At 40.4% G+C, this 17,579-nt stretch overlaps 1 long non-coding RNA gene across 1 annotated transcript; it reads right to left on the bottom strand.

Annotated features, from left to right (window-relative positions):
* Window positions 1–549: 549 nt before the first annotated feature.
* LOC309877999 lies at window positions 550–11,264 on the bottom strand. Its single transcript, XR_014317465.1, has 3 exons — window positions 11,133–11,264; window positions 1,076–1,221; window positions 550–628 (listed from the first exon to the last, which is right to left on the bottom strand). It is a non-coding gene; the product is annotated as an uncharacterized lncRNA (long non-coding RNA).
* Window positions 11,265–17,579: the final 6,315 nt, after the last annotated feature.

Genomic DNA, 17,579 nt, shown 5'->3' with positions numbered 1-17,579 from the left:
TTCCTTGCCCCACCGTTCAGGCGCTTTCCAAAGGCCACGACTTCTCTCCTTCCATCTTCCAGTTGTTTTAGCATTACCCTCTCTCCTAAATTTACAAATTCCCATTTCAGATGGCTGCGTCTGGACTATATAACCCACATAATGCACTCGTTTCCACTGAATTGCAAGCCAAGACACCTCCTTCCCCCCAAAGCCCCCAAGCCGTGTTAGAGGCGATGAGGCTGAGGAGAACACGACTGTTTACATGCGCCAGCTGGTAAAGCACTCTCACTCCTGTCCATGATGTGCCTCTGCACTGCTCCCACCGTCACCGGTCACCTCCAGCACCCGAACAGAGCAGCTCATACACACCCGAGCACAGGAGGAGGACAGCTCTCCAGCCACAGACCCTCCGGCGGCAGCCTTCTTGCTTCGGTTAGCAGTTGACTTCATTAGCCAGCGTCCCTCTCCCCCATTTTTTAAAGCAGCAATCAACATTCATCACCCCATCTTGCGAAAGCAGGTTAATCACAGAATATAAGCAGCAACCACCTACCATTCCGCGCTCGCCAACTGGTCTCCTCGTCCAGCAACCTCTCCCCCAGACCGTGACTCGAGGTGGTATTTTTCAGTCACATCCCAAACAGCGCTGAGGAAACAAATGGGCTTTTTATAAAAGTAAAAATAATAAAAAGATGGGCAGCTGGATTTGAGGCAATACAATGCTTTCCTCTAAAGAAATCAAGCAAAGCCTAGGGGAGAGGGTAAAGAGGATGGAAAAAGGGGAGGCAAAATGTCCAATAATAATGAAATAAAGAGGGGGGGGAAGAGTGGCTTGCTGAATCACGCTCTTTCACTGCCTGGAAACCATTGTGCGGCGTGATGCTGGCTGTACCATTGTGCAACCTAGCAGAGGAGACAGGCAGGGGGCCTGGGGAATGGGGCTGCCATGGCAACTGGAAGGAGCACACATGACGTCAAACACCAAGGTCTCGCGGGGGGGGACCGCGCGAGGGAGAAGAGAGAGAAGTCTCATCTGCAGCCACGGCCGTGGCACCTCCTGGAGAAGCAGGAGCTGGACAGCTCAAGCACTCACCACCGGCAGCAGCTCCGACAGCTGCAGCATCAGGGAGGGAGCGAGGCAGTGCGGGAGGCAGTAATAACGAGAATCATTTTCTCAGGGCAGATAGACTCTTTTGTTTGCGTTAGCTGCTATACATGCCAGGAGAAATGTCCATCACCCTGCAAAAAAATGCAAATATTTGGAATTCGTTTCAGTTTGGTGCTCAAGGAAAGAAAGAAATCACAAGCCAGATCTTTGTGGCTCCCAACACAGCTACCACCTGTGGGAGGAAGCAACACAACGCTCAGGACAGAGTCCCTCAGGACCCAAAGGACAGCTACCGATCTCCCCATCCACAGCATGTCATGCCTCCTGCCGTGGTGCCTCACACCCCCAGCCTACCACTTGATGCTCCTTCAAGACCCCACACCTCAGCCTGAGCTCACAGAACCAGCAGAGTCAGCAATGACTCCAGACCTCCTCGCGTCCAAAAGTGATGCTGACCACCTTTCTTCTGTGCACGCCAAACTGCAGGACACCTCCTCTCTTCTGACATTGAACAATGCAAAGTACACTGGTGAGACTACTGTGCTGGACCAGACTGCCATGAAACTGAGAGTGCCAGTCACAGAACTACCACTGAGAATTTCTACCTTGTTGGAACAGCTATCTTCTGTGAAGTGCAAACCATTTCATTGAGGGTATCGCCAAGTACAGCTCCAAGAAACTCAGTGCAGCCTCTGCCAGCTATCTGAACACCAGTGGTACCAAGTACCAGAGCCACGCACAACTCCACACAACCCAGAACCTAACTCAGATGCTACCCTGTTCAGCCTAGGCAACAGATGCCTCTCTAAAGGACAGCCCAAGGGCCTTCCGCAGGCAATACTCTAACAGAGGAGGTAACCAATGAACTCCTAAAAGTGTTTCACTTTCACTTTTTTACAAGTGGATGTTTTCGCCTTGATCTGTGCATTATTCCTGCATACACATATATTAGTAAACATGTACACCAAAATTTTCTGTCCCTTTGTCTCAATACCCCCATCCTTCTTCTCCCCACACCGTATCACATCTGTTCTCTCAAGGCCATAAAGACCTTCTTTTCAGCTGCCATCTAAGCATCACAGTTGCACAAGAACTACCACTGCCTCTACTGCAGAGCAATAACAACCCAAGGAGGGTTTTCTCCCTTCCGGAGTCTATGGAGTATCACCGCACAATGCCCTGAAAAAGTGCTTAGAATCATCAGAACCACAGAATCATCAAGGTTGGAAAAGACCTCCAATATTCTGGCCCAACCATCCCCCTACCACCACTCTGTCCCTAAGAGCCAGGTCCAACCTTTCCTTGAACACCCCCAGGGACGGTGACTCCACCACATCCCTGGGCAACCCATCCAAATGCCTAGCCACTCTGAGAAGCAATTTCTCTTAATTTCCAATTTCCAACCTGAACCTCCCCTGGCGCTTCTTTTGTGCTTAGTCTTCTTAAGACTCCAGACAGACACTATTGTTATGCAAAATACTATAACGAAGTTAGCTCTGTGAATAAAGCCTATGCATTAGCTTCTTGCATACGTGTGTATGTGCACACACACATTTCTTGTGAAAACATTTCAACACTTATTTAGAGAAACGCTTTGCTGCTGCAATTATATACAAATATTTGTGTGTGTGTTTACATATATGTATGAGTTTATTACTAATCTGAAACAACAGGGATTTTTTCCTTCATCCAGATATTTTAACTGTATTATCTAAAATGTTCAGAACATATTCAGGAAGAGGTTCAGTGGAAGGCAATAATTGTATGCATCAGTAGAATGGCAAACACCTCTGGAAAAAGCATTCACTACCCACGTAGCAGTGCATTAAGGGAAGGGGGTGGGAGCTTCTGGCACAATTAAGAGACATGGGCTGGGTGGAGGGTGAAGAAAGAAACAAAAAGCCTAAGCTTTTGCAGAGGTGACAGAGGTTTCAGAACGTAATTAGGGTATTTGTCCTTGGAACAGCAGATTTAATGGAAAATAGCATTTTTGCAGATACTGTTTTTTGTGATAAGGAGATGCTGCTTTCTCGTGCTGCACAGCTATCCCAGCATTTCGCTCCATGCTCCTCTGTAGTGATTCCAGCTAGCTGTTTGCTGTGTCCTGCTGAGATGACTTACTGGTTTGGCTAAAATATACAAAGTTCCCATAAAAAGCATTTCAGTCTGGAATTGGCCCACAGCTAAACACTGAAATGGGTTGAAAGAGTGCAGAAAATGTGAGTGAAACAATTTAAACATGTTTTAAGGCTGGAGTCTATAGGCACCTGCTTTCCAGAACAGCTGCCCTGATTACAATGAGCAGACAAATGCTTCCCGTAACAGGCAAGAGCAGAAAAGGGTATGAGATAAATATAATATAACCTTGACTGAAGCAAACGTTTACAACTGGAAGATAGCTACAAAGGTCACCATGAGCCAATTAAAGTCATTTCAGCTAAGCTCTTATACCCCCTTTCTGCTTCTAAAGTGTTCAGGAGATCTGGTCTTTTTTAAAACAAAACTTCCTTGTTTTACTTTAAACATAAATTCCAAAATAAGTACATGGAACCTGTAGCCCAGAAGATGAACACAAGACTGTACCTCTGACCTATTGTCATCATCCTAGGAGCTCAGAGGTTTGGAGAACAATTATGTAAGGAATTGCTTACACTCACTTCTGTATTTAGACAAATAAAAGGAGAGCCATCAACACAAAATGACAACGTAGAATGGAGATTCTGCTCCACCTGCGTTTCCAGTTCCTTGTTTGATGATGCTATAGATGATGATGCTATAAAAATAATAATAATAATAAAATAAAAAATATGTATGTAAACGAGATGCTCAAAGACCTAAGCACCACTTTTAACAGATGGAGGAAAGCTTGCTAATAACAGATTTTTATATTAATCTTCCAAAATGGTGCTACCAGGGGACCAGCAGCTACTACTCTGCCTGCAGTGGAAGCTCTTGGTGATTCACTGCTAATCCACATGAAGCCTGAAATAAAACTGGAATTGCTCAGGCAGTTTATGCCATTCCTTCCAGAGCCTGCTGTGTCTGCTGCATGGATGGCTGAATGTAGCAACTCCTGAATTGCTGCAGTTTGCAGTCTGGTATATTGAAGTAATTTGGATTTGGCAAGGGCTTAGTGCACTGGGTTGCAAGCAGTGGTGGCCCGGGAGCTGCTGTACACCCTGCTCCCCTCCATCTGCCTTACACAGGTCAAATCACCATTCTCTCTGGCCAAGTGGATCACATTCAATTAAAAGCAACTAAAATAAAATCCTAGTGACCAACAGTCTTAATATTTTAAGGCAGAAACTGACAAAATCCATCTCTGGAACAAATTCTTGCATCCTACTCAGTGCTGAATCTAGCACTTGGTGGTTTCTCAAGATCTGTTTCAATTATTATTGTTATATTTTATTATCCATCCTGATGTAAATGTAACACAATCAGGCTGAACACTGAAAAAGTGTAATATAATATCTACAGGAGCTGGAACCCAAACTCACTGTTGTCCTTCCAAGGGACATGTTCTCTGTACATCAAATCCAAGAGTTCCTTTGTTCCAAAGCTGTTTCTCATGTTTAAGAACTCAAGATATAAACTTTTTTTTCCCCACAGCTCAGTGATATGCAGTACAACTCCACTGCATAGAAGTTCTCACTTATTTTTAATAAAATGTATTTCAAATTCTTTCATTGATTTCATTCAATCTCCTTCTGTAGCATAATTACTGATGAGGACTGACCTGGACTCTATCTCGGGGAAAGGAACAAATGATCATGGATTTTATGCTTATCATAATCAAAATGCCTTTAAAACTCTCTTCTTTTCTGCATGATCATTACACTAGCAGCTAAGAGAAGCTCTTAAAGAGTTAAAGAAGCAGCACACACTCCTAGCACTCTGCTCACCCTTTGCCACTACTACCACTTCTTCTCCATTATACCACAAGGAAGGATACATTTAATCTCAGAATTTTTCATTTTGCTATATAGATGGATAAATATAAAGCATCTGAGATGGTTAAATTGATATGACTGGCATCACATTCACTTTCTGGTCAACTACTATTGAAAAGCACAGTATAAACAGTAATATCTTATGGCCTGACTGATGCAGAGTTTCTGCAGTTATCAAGCGCAACCAAGAGACAAAAACTGGTAGCTTACAACAGGCAAGAATATGGCAGGGAAGGCCTCGGCTGTTGGCCAAGTTCACTGTTATTTTCTGGAAATGTATTATTTTAAAAGCTGAATATATATATATATATATATATATATATATATATATATATATATATATATATATATATATATATATATATATATATATATATATATATAGAGAGAGAGAGAGAGAGAGAGAGAGAGAGAGAGAGAGAGAGAGTGTAAAGAAGAAGAGTACTTTTAAGAGAAACTGTCAAATCAAAATATCTTTTCACTACCTGTATATTTCTAAATCAGTGTCCTATATAGCATAAAGCAAACCTACATCACGTCTGCATATTACAATATGCAGCAAGAGGACAGACACTAACACAGGAGAAATATGCACGTGTATGCATGCACAGGAACATACAAATTAGATCAACTCAAGTATTCACACTCAGCACAATTAGGAAAAAGAAGTTCTGACCCCAAGCCCATAAGTATCTTCAGATGGATGCATGTGTACTTCACTGGGCAGTGAAACAGATGAAAAGATTGTTCTGGCAAGTACTTCATTCACCACTGCAATGGGTTGAAAGAGTACAGATAATGTGAGTGAAACAATTTAAACATGTTTTAAGGCTGGAGTCTATAGGTACCTGCTTTCCAGAACAGCTGCCCTGATCACAACTTCAAGTGCTAGAGAAACAGGAGCTTCCTAACAGGCACGAAAACTCCATCTCATCTGTAAACTCAACTGCTGCATTTTTAGTGAAAGTTATTGTCCTGGTTTCAGTTAGAACAGTTATTTAACTATTTAGCAGTTATTTAACTACAGAGATACCAAGAGAAGTACTTCAGCACACCAGAGCACTGCCATTTTGTGACAAGCACTCTTCTGTCTACTGGCAAGAGATACGTGCCCTGTAAAACTCTAGCAGATGAATACACACTAAAATTAGCTAACATAATTTTAAATAAACTTATCCTGGATGTTTTATTATCCTAATGATGAAAAGCATTGCAGAAGGTGCTAAAGGTGCCATAAACCGAATACCTTCTACAGAAAGCCATTATCATTTTAAACTGCCATATGAAGGTGAAAACAAAAAACTGCTCAGGTATAATTTAGTTTTCAATTGCCGTTTCCTGTATTCAATAATTCTTCCGAAGTGCATCATTTCACGCTCGATTTTCCCTGCAGAGATACATAAGGCACACACCAAGAATTCAATTATAAACGATTCCAGTTCAAGAGAGCACTAAACAGAATCTGAACTTGTCTCAGAAAGCAAACAAACAAAAAAATCAACCCCTTCCCCAAATGAGCACTTGCCTCATTTACACAATATGGATACACATCCACCATCTTCAACATACCAAAACTTCACCTGAAAACCGTGACATGCTTATAGCTGACTTGTGAATGTTTCTACACAGTTCACTGCACTGCAACCCAAAAATTAAATCAGACTCTGACAGATGGTGTCCAGGCTGTCTGAAGATATTATCTGCTGTATAAATATTGATATTAATAAGTTGCGCTACAAGTATACATTTTGAAAGAATATAGTTTTCTATCTCAAGCCTGACTGACAGCAAAAAGCCTCGGTTGTGTTACCATGGCAATAGTATGTTCCCAAATGTAGGATCTGTAAAAGTTGGACCAAGAAGCTGAACACCGCCGTATTCAAAGTTGCTCAAGACCTATGGAAATGGGAGAAGAATGAATGTCTAGACTTGGTCAATCACATCGATATCAGTGCTGTGTTGACAGCTAAACTTCCTCTTTTCTTGAAAGCTGACTGGCTCCTGAAAAACTTCCAGAGCTTTCCAAACAATGCCTTTTCTTAAGAAACTCTTTTTTGTCAGATTACCTGCCTGGGAGCTGTTTCTCTTCTTCAAGTCACATTTTAGATAACAGCTTGTGCAACCCATACTCGTAACTTATTTTTCTCACACTCACCAGGTGATGTTTTCCACTCCCAACTCCCCAAGTCTTGCACACGAACAAGCCTCTGCTCCCAGTGCTCCAACTCAAACTGTGATTATACAATGTAAGAGCTAGTAGCACATGATCTGTTTATTTCAATGCAATTGGTTGACTATCTTCCATACATTTGGTTCCCCCAGGTATTTCTCCCAAATACAGTTGCTACAGTTTCAAAGGTGTTCTTGTTCAGATTTGGGAGTACAATGATGGTAACAAACAAGCATTTGCTAATGTTTTATTTCATCTCGGCCCCGACCAATACAATAGGTCAAGAAGACTTCACGTAAGCTAGGGAGAGGTACAGACTATCAAGACAGAAACCAGCAGTGAGGATTCTAGAATCGCCTGCAAGTTAAAATGAATTATAGCATACAAACTCTCATTTGAGAATTTGGAAATTCATCCACAGCCAGACAGCTGTGTCAACCACCCAGCGCACCTTATAAGACATGCTCCTTCTCAAAGTATGTAAGAATCCTCTTCACCATACCCACTTTCTGCACGTGATTTCTGTCCCAGGCATTCTGACCAAAGGGAGCTCTGGATGCCTCGTCCCAGCAGAAGCAGCTCAGGCTCTTATTTCACATCACACTGGCCAGCACAGAAACAGAGGAGCAGAAGAAGAACCTGGAAGACCCTATTTACTCCTCCTTTCTCAGCTCCAAACACTATCCAAGGTCTCTGCTCATTAGCACTACAGAGTGAAATGGACACAACGGCAATTTAATGCCACTCTCAATTGGAGATTGCAGAGACAAGCAACAGATAGAGAATGAGGGCCTCAACATTGTTAATTCCACGATGTACTCAGCTGCCTCTCTCATACAGCATTATGCACATTTGGCAGAGCAACATTTTGAAGCACCAGATTTTAATATTGATTCTGGAATGAAACAACAGCTAAGCGGAGATGATGTACAAACCTGCCGAGCTAGACAGGTCCATAAATTCCCTAAAGGTGCAAAACGTTGATATGAAATTAGTCTAATTCCAAGCCAGCATAATTTCATCTCAAAATTGAAATAATAGCTGAGATGCAAAAGAGACCGTGTTCTCCAGGCATTCTCATTCCACTAATTGATACACTGTTCACGCTTCTAATCCTCCCCCCTCTTCAGTGCCTCAGCATACTTCTCTTTTCATTTCACTCTGCCATATTGCAAAGGATGCCATAGAAACATCAAGACAGAAAAAAAAAATAAGGGACACTCATGAAATGAAAATCCTGCCTAAGCTAGAAAAATATAAGGATGGATCCCAAACTATTTATCTCACTAAAAAAAAAAAAATAATAATAAAAACACACAAATTGTGTGATCACAATAAGTACCTATACTGGAAGAAAATATCTGTTCTGAATACTCTCTTAATCTAGCAAATTATGACAAATCTACAGCTAGTGCCTAGAGAATGAATTGAGCCCCCCACGAAGTCTGATACAAACTACCCAGCTGTCTGTCTTCCTCTCCCATCCAAGCTGCAATGTGGGACATACTTCAATTTACTTCTCCTTTCTGTCAGACAGATGAGGGAAGATAAAATATGTGGCTATGACTTGGAAGATGCTCATGAAACACAGTGTGTTTCTTCTTTGCAGATGACACCAGGTGCATGTGTCGAGCTGCTCAAGGGCAGGAAGGCTCTGCAGGAGGATCTGGATAGGCTGAGGCCAACTGTATGAAGTTCAACAAGGCCAAGTGCCGGGTCCTGCACCTGGGGCACAACAAAAGTACCTTAAAGGAGGCTGTGTCAAGGTGGGGATTGGTCTGTTCTCCCACGTGCCTGGTGACAGGACGAGGGGAAATGGGCTGAAGTTGTGCCAGGGGAAGTTTAGGGTGGATATTAGGAAGAACTTATTTCCCAAAAGGGTTGTGAGGCATTGGAACAGGCTGCCCAGGGAAGTGGTGGAGTCACCATCCCTGGAGGTCTTTAGAAGACGTTTAGATGTAGAGCTCAGTGATATGGCTTAGTGGAGGACTTGTTAGTGTTGGGTCAGAGGTTGGACTCGGTGATCTTGGAGGTCTCTTCCAACCCAGATGATTCTGTGATTCTTTACATCACAATTTCTAAGTAACGTCTTGGCATGGATTCCTTCCATGCCCAGTATTTTGCTTCCCAAAACAAAGTACCATGTGCCCAAAATAACATGTCAATCTCAAGCAATAAACTAAAGCATTAATCCACCTCTGGGTCAAAAAAAGGAGATGGTTCTATACTGTTCCATCACACCCTGTTATCATTGCCTCTGAGGAACTTAAGGATAAAATTAAGGTCCTTTGCACTTCAGAAACAGTGTTCTGTGCAAGTCTTCTCTTCATTTCACATGCGATTACCTTTGTGTGTAACACGGTAAGACCTCTCTCCAAGGTAACACAGCAACTTCTGGCATTGTACATAGCTCAAAATATATTTAATATAGAAATGGTTACCTAGGAAAGTAGAACAGAAATACCCACAGCACACAAGCTGCCCAGTAGAATGGTTTTTTAGAGCTCTTTAATTTGCATGCAGTATGCTACATGAAGATAGTGCCACAGAACTCAAGTATCTCACTAAACACAGCTGACCCTCACTGTTTGTAAAGGTGCTTTCACTGTATTTAGAATAGTAACTTAAACAGTATTATGACAATTGTCAATATTAATGTGATAACTGTTCAGGTATGTTAAAGTGAAGAAAACCGCTTTCAGTTTTTTCTCTATAAGGTTTACAGGAAATGAACACTTATTTTTACTTACATCTTGCAATAAAGCAAAGTACTTGAAAGTCTTATCAAATAGAATTCATGAAAAATTAGTCAAAAAGTATCCTGAAGAAAACAAGGGCAAACTGACAGCAGCAAAGTTATGTAATCTGAACCACATTGATGACTGCACAGCACAATTCAGTAAGTCAAGTTTACAAAAAAACTTAGAGCACCAGCATTCCTTTCCTTTTTTTTTTTTCAAGCCAGTTTCCCTAAATAAAAAACCATTTGAAGAATTTAAACTTGAAAGAATATTTAACTAGACCACAGAAAAAACAGTGCTATGTTTTTAGTCTTCTATATATATAATACTAACTTTTGTTCAGAACTGCAGCAGTTTCACATCTGCACAGCTCAAAATACACCTTTTTCCTTTAAGGCTTCTATTGTTTGTCCATATATTTTAACTAACATATCTCAAAGATAACCTCCTAATCCACTTGGTTACATGGCTTACTGTTGAAATGCTCTCATTAACACAGAATGCTGCTGGAATCGAGGGGAGAAGCTCAGTGTTTTGTTCTGAGAAAGTTAAAAGACTTAACATACTGCCAGCAGCAACAAGTCAAATACAAGCATCACCTTTAATCTGCATGATTGCCCAGCAAACGCTTATAGCAAAGCCTTAGGTTTGAGTTGGCACTAAAAGGGTTGGGAAAAGACATGAGGGGGGAGGAAAAAAAATAAGTCAAACAACTCTTCCAATGTGACCTGTAAAAAAAGAAGACATGCCAATCCATAGAATTCCTAGAAAAGCCAACAGGAAGGAATATGAACAAACTCCAATGTAATTTTAGCTTCTTTCCTATCACAAAAATCACAGAACAGATGGACAAAATGCTATACAACAAAACCTTCACTGAGGACTACTGCACCAACAGAAAAACTGCCTTAAATAGCCACTTACAGGTTGCCCCAGATCACTTCACTGAAAACCGTCTTTACTATGCATCTTCTTTTGATAGTGTTGGTTCAGTAAAGAAACCTAAATACCTAGGAACTGTGCATCAATGCATCTACCTTTTGGGCCTGTGGCTCCTTGACCTGAATTCACATCTTGAAGTTGTGCACTAATGCAGTGCTAGGGAGAAACTGGTGTCCAGCAGAGATGCTGGCACTGAGGACAGCAGCCAGCTCTTTAACCCAAGGGCAAATACTTACATGTATAACAGCAGCATGTCTGAGTTCCTTGCTCTGTTGAGAATACTGTCTCCAGGTCTCCTCTCATAATCCTGGGTGCCTACAGCTGTTCTTTGAACGGTGAGAGAAGCACCACGATTTTTGTAGCACATCTGGAAGAACCAGTAGCACTTTTAGATACCAGCATAGCGGCATAACTACTTTTCCAGACAGAGACAGGTTTCAATTCACTGTGTCTAAGTGAATGCAAAATCCAAAGCCAGAAAGAGAAACTTGAGAAAATGGTTCACCTGTCCATTTTGTTAGAAGGGAAATTACAGAAATATCTGTTCAGTTCACATCACTGTTTAAGCAAGCAGAAGGAGCCTTTGCAACACCCAAAAGAGCCCCAGACAGTGCTTTAACCACAAAGCCACTAACATGGCAGGCACTGACCTTTACATCTTTCCCGCTTTATTTCCCCTTTCTAAACAAAGTACCCACATCCGCATTCATGAAGAGACTGATTTAATTACTAAGTATGTTTTCAGCCTCTCAATAGTTGCAGCTCTATCCTGTTTCTGGATCCTTGCATTTAAGAAAGATATAGGTGACTATCTCAGCAGCTATGTACAGAAAGGCACAGAACTGGAGATGACAAGAAAAAGAAATGGTCAAACTTGACAAACGTATGCTTTTAAATAAACAGATTTCATGAATGCTCACTCACCTCTGCTGCAATTGCTCTTAGTAGGGAAATGGGGATGACTCTGATGAGGGTTATCAGACAGAGCAGTCCGAACATTTCAAACAACTATTTATTTATGCTTAGCTACTAACAGCTGCAGATGAAAAACTCAAACACATTAGTCAAATATGAGGTACAGCAATACAATGCTGTACAGGTGGCTCGCCTTTATTTGATGGCTTTTAGTCTCCAAGGCAGATGGAGTAAGATAAGGAGTTCAACAAGAGAAGCTGTGATCACAGTGAACTGTTTTTCTACCCCAAGATGATCACTGGTGTTTATATACAGCTTTGTACAGGTAAAGGCTAGTCTTGTCCAAAAGCTTCCTTCTATACATTGCTGAAAATCAGATTACCCTGGATTACCCGCACTTACATTACCTCCTGGGCATCACCTTCTTTCAGCCTATTCAGACAAGTATATTCAATTTGCAGTTGTGTTTTCACCTTTTCTTGTCTCCTGCTTTTTGCTCATTTCCTTCATTTAGCTACTTCATTTCTTCTGAATGCAATACTTAGAAGAAGCAAAGCTTCTTAAGTATTACTGGAAACTGGGTTTATTTTGTAAATATTATGAAGGAACAGTGACACTGCTAATTGCAATGTTTATTGCAAATAATGAACAAATAGCTCTGCCACAGCACCTCTTCCATCAGCCTACTGACAGTATGCAATACTAAGGCAGATCACCTTCGACAAGCTAAGATGATTCAAGTCTTTCTGAATATGAAACAATCACAGCCTTGGACAGCAGAACAAAAGTAAAAATAGCAAGCGTTTACTCCAATTATTAGCTTTATTTACAATCACTGAAAAAAAAAACTTTGCTTTTAATATCTACTCTAATTTGGATTACTTCGAGTGTTAACATTCTAGTTAGTAATTACTTACCATCAGCCTAGTCTGTCAGAGTTGGTCCATGTTTGCACCTTTACAGAAAGAAGACATGACACTGAAGTCAAGCCACTGAAGCTTTGCATAGTCCTCTCTCTTCTTGAGAAGGCACTCAGACCTAAAAAAACAGAAGAAACAATCAATTTTTCATGCTTTCTCAGAAAATGGAAAAACAGCATTTTTTCTAGATCTCACACAGATATTCAGCTATAAACTTTATTGCATGTATTACATATACATACATGTCTATACTTACATATAAAGCAGCCCCTCTTATATAAAAACTAATATTGTACAAAAGCCAGCAAAAATCTAGTTTTATTTGATAATGTCATACAAGGTTTACAATCAATTTCCACAGAACTACAGAAACACAACTTAGGATTTCATTTTTCCTATTTTCAAATTCTTTGTAGGCCTGTGTTTACCAGGCAGGTATGTACTGAAGCAATATTACTGTTTACTACACAACCTATTTCAGCTAGTCTTCACTAGTCTTTTTCCTCATATTGAACAAGTCTCAACACGGGAAAAACACCGCTAAAGCCAGCAAAAATAACATGAAGCAGATTGAAGGTATGATTATTCCTATTTCAGGTTCCAAATTATTGATAACCTCGAAGAAGACTTGAAAGAATTGACTCATTATTATTAGGCCATATTTATATTCCACGTAATTTATTATATATATGTTGTGGAACTTTTCTGATCCCTACATGGTACATAAATAAGGCTTGGGTTTTTGATTGCTTTCCCCAAATGAATGCTGTATAATTTGGTTAACAGTGTGGGGAGAGAAGACAGCATTACTTCAGCTTTCTACTTTTCTCCAAGTATTTCAGAATGGCTTTGACTGGCCAGCAACTTTGGGCTGTAAGCCTACAGTCACCTCATGGCACTGAAAAATCTGAAGAAACTGTGCATTTTCACCACAAACTCCCTGAATTTTCTGCTCTTTGCATACCTATCTCCACACACACACAGAGCAATGACAGTGCAGAGCCAGAACCCACTAGTATCTTGTGCACAGCATGCATCCAACCCTAAGTACTCAGCCTGGCAGTGCAGTGGCCTGATACAAAGGTTTATTCCACACTTGGCTATGTTTGTACAACGTGGCCAAGGAGATCCATGCAGTCCCTACCAGGTAGTTTTTTCCACATTGCCCTTCAAAAAGCATGTTCTTCCCTGGTGGAGTGCTAGGAAAATCCTGTCACTCGTGCAGATGAGGAAAACCACCGTTCTCAACACTGTGACCCACCTTAGGCAATCAGTGTTTGGCACCTTATCAACATAATAAGGCTGCAAACTGGAAACACGCACGTGCTTCAGTGCTAACTATACAGAAGCAAGAACTGCTGGAATTAACCTTCATTGCCCTTCAGAAGTCACCTAGATCAATTTGAAAAGGATTTTGCAGACTACCGCTGTTACAAGCTTTGTACTCCCATGTGCCACTTGCATCTTACTACGTAACATCCTCAAGCTTCTCCTTTATATCCCACTGCTCTCTGCACCAAGCAGTCAGTGTCTGCTCTGGCACACACTGGAAGTAATGAAAAGCCTCCCAGTGAATTCAGCAGTAATGCTTCAACCCTTAGGCAGGCAATTTGTCAAATGCTATGCAAATTGGTGCCTTGTAAAATAAAATTTTACTCCACTGCTACTGCGTCTTAAAAGATGTGGCTGAGTATTTTAAACTTACTGTCTTTCTTCCAGAGGAGAAGTAACACAAGAGCAAGAATAACTACACAAAACAGGCGAAAATGGAGGGTGGGAAAGAGTTACAGCCAGCACTCAGTAACTATACCAAAACATATCAAAAAGCAAAGGATAGGAAAAAAAAAAAAATCTAAAAAAAAAAAATAAATGCAGAGGCAGATAATTTAAAAATGACTCTTTTCCGAGCCTAAATTAATTGTGTTTTTAGAGTGGGCATTCACAGAAGAAGCAACACACTTGTTCAGTTAGTACGAGAGAATCCCAATTATGAACACAGCCCACAAGTGCAGTAACATGGAGAACTAAAGCAAAATGATTATGCACAGGAAGCTTGTGTTTTAAAGAACTGGAGCTATTTAATAAAAATATATCAATCCCTTTCAGAGGCTGGGGTCTGCGTTTCCACATTGCATGAGACTGTTACCTGTTCACTCCATTTTGATTATGATCAACAGAACGGGGTAGAGGCAGCAAGCAGCATTCCACAGACCCACACACAGGTGTTAACACCAGCACAGTCACCTGCGAAAACAGTACCACAGCTGCAGCAGCCTCATTTAATTCAACCCTTCCCATCCACAGGTAGAGTTGAAATTGGTCAAGATCCTAGGACAAAAGGTGCCAGAGGAGATAAACCCAGTATTTATTACTCAGCAACCAAGACCAAATAGAAAAAAAAAATAATAGTAAAAGAACCTCACCAATAGCCTTTCCAATCCCACATGGCCAGCTGGCAGTGAATGATAAGGGAAAGCACTGCAAAGTGCTTTTTCTCTTGCTTTTATAACATTGCAATCTTATATGTGGTATATGGCACACAGCCATTTCCATTTTTGAGTGCAAAAGCCTTGTACAGAGAACAGGGAGTACAGCCAATAGAACCAGATCTACTGAGAACTCTGAATGAAAATTTATTGTTTCATGGTGAACAGCATTTTTTTTTGTTAGTTTACTCTTGATTTTCAGCATTATTTATTCAAACAAACTATTAAAAGTCTATTAATAAAAACATGATCAAAAAGGGTGCCATTTGTCAACTCTGCTTCAATTCCCTTTTGCCAAATGGCTTTACAGCCATACAAACTATGTATGAATTGTACTCTCCCAGGAGCAGCAGAATGCCTCACATGAGAGTCTGTGGTGGGCAAAGGCACAGAGCTGTCAGATCTCAACCCAGCCAAACGACACGGAAGTCACTGCATTCAGCCCCACTAGGTTGCAGTAAAACATACCCATTTCTAGAAGCAGCTCTGACCAACCTGTTGTGGTGACAAGCATGAAATCACTGGAGATAAGTATCCAACTGTGCATTCACAGCCATGCCATTCCAGAGACGTCAGTCTAAAGACTGAAGGGTTGGGGTGTCAGTGGAAGGACTCCACAGAAGGCAGCATTTTTGGCTAAGAGCTGTGTATAACATATGGTAAGTAATCACTAACAATTAATTACTCCTATGATGCTATGAATAATGCAGATAAAAGGCAAATACATACAGAAGAGTAACAGCGAAAGGCAATGTTGATAGCAGAGATGAACGATTCTGGGTGGATTTCACTTACACCTGGTTATTTAGCTTTTTTTTTCTGCTCATTGATGTAAGAGCCGAAGTATTCTTCGAGTAATCACGATTTTTCTGTTTGTTTTTAAAGTCACAACAGAACACAGAACCACACAGACAAGGACCAGCCATGAAGGACGGAAGACACGCTATGTTATACAACTCATGGCTTCCCAGTGTAACCCTTTATGCCAAGAGCCTCCATTTTCAGATGGCAAACACGTATTCTCCATCAAATTTCTATTCCAACTACAAAGTCATCAGACTTCAAAATATTCCATTCATCCCCCAGCTTTTTCACTTAACAGTCTGTTTCTGTCCATATAGCTTACTCAGTTGTATTTATGGTACCTTTTTTTAAGCATTTCCTCTATGTTTTCGAATTGCTCCTGAAGAGGATAAATAAGCAGATCATGAGACAGCATCCTTCTTTCAAAACCCAGATATTCCCAAAGCCATTCTAGGAAGTTAATAAGTATACTGGAAACTTAAAAACTCAAGGATAATAGCAGTAAGATTAAAAAACAGTAAATCTCAGATTAATGGTAAAGTAATACTGTGAAACTGACATACTACAGCGTAATGAAATACTAAGATTAATGCTAACTGAATTATCTATTGTACTGCCTCTATGAGAAAACAAAAAGATAAACAAAAACAAGTTTGTCTTTTAAGTGAAATTGTCTGTGTTTTAATGGACTTTTGCGTAAAAGTACTACAAAACCTGCTGCAAGTGCAAACCTTGTAAACCAGTGATGTTTAAAAAGTGTTATGAATAAACTCTAAAGATTTAAGAAAATTCCTGAGGTAAAATTTAACAGAAATTAAATAGATGTTAGTAACTCCACATTGGGATTCTTCATGGGAGAATTTCTAATAACTTTGCAAAGGTCCAGGTTCCAATACAGCTGAAGGAAGACTCAAAAATAACAAAAATTAAAAAAAAAATTCCCACAAAAATAAAAATCTCAGGCGCATCTGAACGCAAAAGAAAGCAAATAGTTATTACACTCATGATAGAGAATAACACAGGCAAATCGCTTTTTATGCAATGGCAATTGGATTTACAACTTCAGCAACACAAATAAATATATATATGTTTTTTTAAATTGTATCTGATACATATTTTGTCTGTGCTGTGTCTATACACAAATGCTGGATGAGGTCATATTGGACCTGCTTGCTGTTTTCACCTCCATGTTAAACTGAAATTTTAGGAACGGTTATGAGAAACAAATAATAATGAATAATTAACAGTTTGAACTCACAATGCATGAAGCCAATAAAATATTTTTGGACTCAACACGAACTCCAAGAAAACTTTAGCAATGTATACAGGATGTGCATAAAAGCTTTTACCTGCTACAGCAAGCTGAGAAGTACGAAAGCACCTAAAGGAGCTGCAACAGTGGATAAAGTGAGGACTGAAAACATGCTTGGTATTGCCTTCTTTCTCTTTGTAATGCTTTCCAAAAATATACCAGCTTTTTGAAAGACTAAGAACCAAGAAATAAGCTTGTGAGCTGGCAAATTTAATATTTGAATTATACCATACTTCATAAAGTTAA

Source organism: Aythya marila, assembly GCF_965140915.1.
Source record: "Aythya marila genome assembly, chromosome: 4".
Taxonomy (NCBI): domain Eukaryota; kingdom Metazoa; phylum Chordata; class Aves; order Anseriformes; family Anatidae; genus Aythya; species Aythya marila.
This window is presented reverse-complemented; position numbering and strand designations above follow the sequence as displayed.